Genomic DNA, 6,000 nt, shown 5'->3' with positions numbered 1-6,000 from the left:
TTCACTGGGTTGCTGACCAATCAGATTCAAACACTGTGACTTCTGATTCCATAGAAATATGAGCGATGTGAATAAATAATTAGCTTTTCTGCATGAAGAAACTGAGTCCCATCTGTTTATATTGTGACACTAGATGTCTGGATTAATCCATAGAGCCTACCAAGAAGAATCCCTGGAGAGAACATCCACCTAAAGAAACACTTATTTAAATGGGAGCTGCTGATTTGCTCTGAGAGGAAGCTTGGAACTGATGGGATATACTTGTGTAAAGCAGAAGCAGGGAAGGAGCTGGATCAAGTCTGAATTACTTGATGATGAAGAAATAGCCAGAATCTCCCACTCAGGTGAGAAGTAGAGTTCCATTATTTTAAGATGGGAAGTGAATTATCTTGACATGCAACTCTGTGTGCATCTACACAGGTGATTTCGTGCTTTGGAATGCCTCTTTTAAGCTGTAGATTTATGTTGTATCTGTGCATGGATTAACTGTTTTTTGTGCACTGTAGAATGTTGCTATGCACTTTTCAAGGTTTTCCTGATATCTAAGGGTGATACTGTGCCCTACTACACCATCCAGGAATCACCACTCACAATGTAGAAAAATTAGCTTCCAACAATTTGCTCTCTACATGTGTGGAGGATTTTAGCACAACAGCAAAATAATCTGGGATAGCTGTACAGAAATCTAATTAGCATTGCCTATTAGGTACAGCTGCACAACACGAACCTATAATCATGGAAAGTAAAAACTTCCTACCTTCTTTGTACAGAAATAGTCAGTAGTGTAGGTGAATCCTATGTGGGTACATGATAAATTTCACCAGTGTTTTAAAGGACATCATAGCTTTTAGAATGTAGTGAGGAACAATAGAGACATTTCTCTTTCACCCCTAATCTACGCAGGATGTAGGATCTGTGATAGGACCACCAATACTTTCTTTCTTCTAGAAAAATTCTGTATAAAAATATCAAACTGTGTATTACATAATTTGAAAATTCCTCATGTTTAAACAAACTTTTAACAAAATTTATGTCTTCTAGTGTAATTACTAACAAGCAAAAGTTTTAGCAAAATAGAAAACAAAGGTATTCTTCACAGAAAGATACCCATTCATAAGTGTTTAATAAAGCCTATGTTTTCACATTCTGGCAGACAATCTACTGGTTGCTGCTCTAGTTTTCCCCATGCCCTGAATCTGAGGCAGCATTGGGAAAACTAATTCTATCAAGGACTTGGCAAATTTAGTAATCTGGCTTTACAGAATAGGGGCTGGACAGCCTCAGTCTAGGGCCATCAGGGCTTCAAGCCATATTGCCATAGTCCTGCCTGACAAATAATCATATCCTTTTTATTCTCTTTTTCTTTCTTTAGCAAACAGATGGTGTTGGTGCCTGACTGTGTCCTAAAATAGTTTTTGACTTTGCAACCAATTGTAGTTTCTTCATACTCAAATGCATTTCATCTAACCCCTTTGCTCTCTATTTCGGCACTTATTCAATGTTCACCTGATAGTGAGCTTACAGCTCATTCCTTTATGCATTTCCTTTTTATATTTTTTTTCCTTGGGTACATATAGCCTAAAATAATCCTAAATGAACACAGCCCTACAAATTGAGTGACAAAAAATGTCAGCTAGATATTATATTACTGTATGCAATAAAAAAAGAATCTTATAATAAACTTGCTACAGCAGCAGAGAGTCTGATCTTCAGTCATGAGCCCCTGCACTATATTGCCCCATAAAGACGTGAGATAGCAACAAAAGAGAAGCACTTTAGCCATCTTGATATTCAATGAATGTGCTAACTGCTTTTGTGGAATTGCAGAGTTCTTCAATGTGTTACCTTTATCAAACCAAGACCTGCATAAAAATGAAATGTCAGACTCCAATACAGTTCTAGTCAGTCATACAGTTTATCTTCTTGTCCCCTGATAGAGTTCACAAATTTAATAACTGTCCTTTATCCCTGTCTCAATTCTCTTTCAGCTTTCTATTTGACTTCCCTTCTGTCCTGACTTGCAAGAAATGCTTCATGCTCCTATAGTAATCAGAATAGAAAGGAGAGAAAAGCATACCAATTGCCATTACAAAGTGTATGAGGGGTAATCAAACTACTTTGATGGTTAGTGAAAAACATGTTCATTGCAATTACACCACAAAAATTTTAACCTATTTAGACATTAGTTGCCTAAAATAAATAAAAAATTTAAACTGAAAATTTTATTATGAATCTTAGTCACAGAGCTTCACATCTGTTATGGAAAAAAATAAAATTTATTCTTTGTAGTGGTGTGATTTTCAGTTTTCCTTTATTTTATGTATTTATAAATGGTTTGTTCCATGTACTTCCTAAGTTTATTTCCATATGGTTTGATCCCTGTTACAGTTGTTAGTCATCATGTTATATAACCCCCGGTCCTGTCAGTCATGTTGGGGCCTCTCCCTGTGTCTGGAAAGTTCCAGAGAAAGAGTCGAGTGATTGGCCAAGATCCCAGCTGTTCCTTCCTTCCCCTCCAGGACTGGTTACTGGAGAAGTCCCTCAACCCTAATCTGTCCCTATTGGTTGTTTTCATAACCCTTCCCCTTGTTCCGCCCCCCAACACAAGTTACAGTCACGGGGCAGTCTGTGCTCTGCTGAGGTAGACTTAGACTCCCTGGAGGTGATTTTGCTCCTTGCGGGGCTCCGATAAACTTCAGTGGCAGACCCTCCACAGAGTCCTCCTTTTTCCTCGCTATCATTGCTCTATAGCCACGCAGATACAAGAACTCACCGAATTGGCTGGGTTGGCCAGTCTACGGGCCGTACCGCACTTGTCGCTGGTGATGGGGCAGGTTTGGAAGAGCTCTCCCAGGACTACCGACGTGATAATTCTTAATCAAAAATTATAAGATTACTTGGAAGAAACTGCTGATAACATGATCAACATTATTTTTCATCTGATTAGAAAGTGTAATGATAAATTTTTGCCCTTTTGTTTTGGTTTCTGTGACTATGATTAAGAATGACTCTTCAGGTCTCTGTATGGTCTGTAAATGACAACTATACCGGTTTCTACTTCTTCCAGGACATTCACAAATGAGAATAAACTGAACTTGCATTTTCTCTGAATTGAACGTACTAAAATAAAATATGCTAAATCAACCTGCTGCAATGTCAACTATGTGCTTCTGTGGAGATACACAAAACCACTAAAGCTCCTTAAAATGCCAAGCAAGGTTCATATGTGAAACGGTAGCCAGCTCTCTTACAACTGTGCACTCTCAACTCAATTTTCTTCCTCCTATCTGGTACAAAGCAGTGTTTTGGAATCACTATGAGAACAATGTTGATAACACAACACACTTGTATTTTAGCTGTTGCCAAGTAATGCTTACCCTGCCAAGGACTTTTCAGGTTCTTGTTTCTGCCAGTGAGTAGGTTCACAAGAAGCTGGAGCAGAGTTCCAGCTCTGTGGGATTTTCCATATCACAGAACATCATATCCAGTAAATCAGCTTGGGGAATTTGGCCAGGAGTCATCAATCACTCTCTGGGAACAAGTTGGGGACCAGTCAGGGGGTGATGAGAAATTGTTTTGTGTATCACTGGTTTTTCACCCTTAAATTTTATTTCTCTTCCTCTTTTTGTTATCTCTCTTTTCATTACTATTATTCTTATTATTTATAATTATCAATTATTAAAATAGTATTTTAATTCATTTCAATTATAAAACTGTTCTCATCTAAATCCATGGATTTTTCCAATTCTCCTCTCCATCTCACCCAGTGGAAGTGAGGAATAAGAAAGTGTCTGCATGGGGTTAAATCACCAACTACTCATTTTCATAGGTCTTGAAAATAGAGAAATCTTGTATGTCCATACATTTAGGAAGAAGAGCACTTGATAAAATAACAGAAACACAGGAGATGATGAATTACTCTCTGGCTAAATAAAAACCCCACAATGCAAAGAAAAAGAAAAAAAAGTAGATGTGGGCAGGTTCAACTCTGAGGAGATAAATGAAATTAATCAGTGGACACAATGCTGTCTTAAACTCAAGGAAAACTGTTGAAAATTGAACTACCACCTAGTGTGGGGTAAGGGATGTTGAGGCTGTTGGAAAAGGTATCATCTTTTTGTAGTTGAAGTGGAAAGCAACATTGGATCGTCTAAATAGCAGCTCCCCTTTCTGTCAAGTTAGGCATTGTTTTAAATTTCTGGTCCAGAAAATGTTGCTGTAGATATTTGTCAGCTGTTGCTAAGTTTTGAAATTCTGGGATTAAATTTTTTGACAGACACTTTCTATTTATTTTCAAGTTTTAATAATTTTGATGACTGTAACAATATAATTAAATCAATCTGAGAAAATTATTTGTGTTGTGGAACAGTCTACTCAATATAGTATTTTTGTATATAAAAATTAGCTAGAATTTCATAAGAATTTTTTCCCAAAATCCAACTGAATTTATGCTATTCCTGAAATTAATTTCAGCCAAGTAAACATCATTTCATAAGGGGCTGAATGTCATAAGGAATACTTTTGTAATATTTCCTGTTCCTAGCATGAATTCAGAGAAAGCAGGTTTATGCCATTATTCTAGGTAGTTATTGAAATACAAAGACTGGATATCTGTGGTGTAACATCACTGCTTAAACAAATTGGATTTTATGTTTATTTTTGCTGTCATTAGAGAGCTAACGTAACAAGCGGGACATCACATTATCATTAAATTTGTCATAATTAAACAATTTTCTTTGCAGATGCCATAAATTATATGGAACAATTATTTTGAGAAAAGAATACCCTGCTGCAGGAAAAAGGTAGATTTCTAGTTAGGTGTTCCATATAATTTTCAGAAGACTCATCTTTGAATCATACCTCTCTTAGAAGCTTCCTGTGTGACCTTAGGCAAGTTGTTTAATTTCTCTGTGCTTCTTTTCTCATGTAAAATGTTTTGTTCCTCACAGCATCCTTTTTCATCACCATGGAAGTGATGTAAATCATCCTAACTGTGCGAACTCACAACAACGTGCCAACATGTCTGGCAAAAATAATAGCATTTAACTGAAGGGGGGGGAAGCAGAAGACACAGTACTTCTGGCATTTCCACCACTAGCAAATATGGTATCACTTTCTCTAATAATTATTTTAGGTTGCACACTGTTGACATTTACAACAAGAAACAAAACAGCAATCAAAAGCAAATACCATGAAAGGTACAAACTTAAAATAACAGGATAACTTGGATCAGAGTATTTATTGAAAATATTGATTCATTTCTTGGAATATTCTTTGTGAAAAAGAGATATTTAGTTATTTCATTAGTGCAGCAATCTGGTTTTCTTATTAATAAAGGAAAAGTAACTTATGAAAATTACTAGATCAATTTATTTTCTTCTAGTTTTTAATTTGCTGTAAAATCTGTGAAATATCAATGAAGCTTTTCTTTGATAGATCATAATGGCATCTCAGTTGGGACTGTATGGCACAATGGTGAAAAGATAAATGTCCCTACAATGAACGTAGGAAAGATTGCTGTAGACAATGTCATAAATAAGTTTTCCTACATGAATTTGTTAAGTTAGAAAAACATTTACATCATAAAAGTTTGTAGGCGGGTTTGGACATACATTTGGGTTTTGCATATGTTACATCTTCTTCTGCCACCGTAACCGAGAAACAGCAAGTGCATTGTTACATGCTCAGGAGGGAATCTTCTTGCTTGTGGTTTGTGTGCCCATAACCTCAGTGGACCCTGGAATCCACAAAGATTCTCCTTGTGCTGCCACATGCTCAATGCAGATGGCATCTTCTGAGAGTATGTTGGCAGACACACACAAACCCATATTTACCATGTGCAAACAGCATTTTTTAGGAGTTTGTAAGTCAGCCAAAGGCAGGTGTCTTTCACACAGATAACAAAACAGTTCTCTGACCTCATGTTGATACTCTCCATTTCTCCAGCTCCCCAATTGAAAGTCCTTGATTAAAGTATGAAAAGGTTTCTTCTCTCAAATG

This window comes from Zosterops lateralis (assembly GCF_965231275.1).
Source record: "Zosterops lateralis genome assembly, chromosome: 6".
NCBI classification, from domain to species: Eukaryota; Metazoa; Chordata; class Aves; order Passeriformes; family Zosteropidae; genus Zosterops; species Zosterops lateralis.
This window is presented reverse-complemented; position numbering follows the sequence as displayed.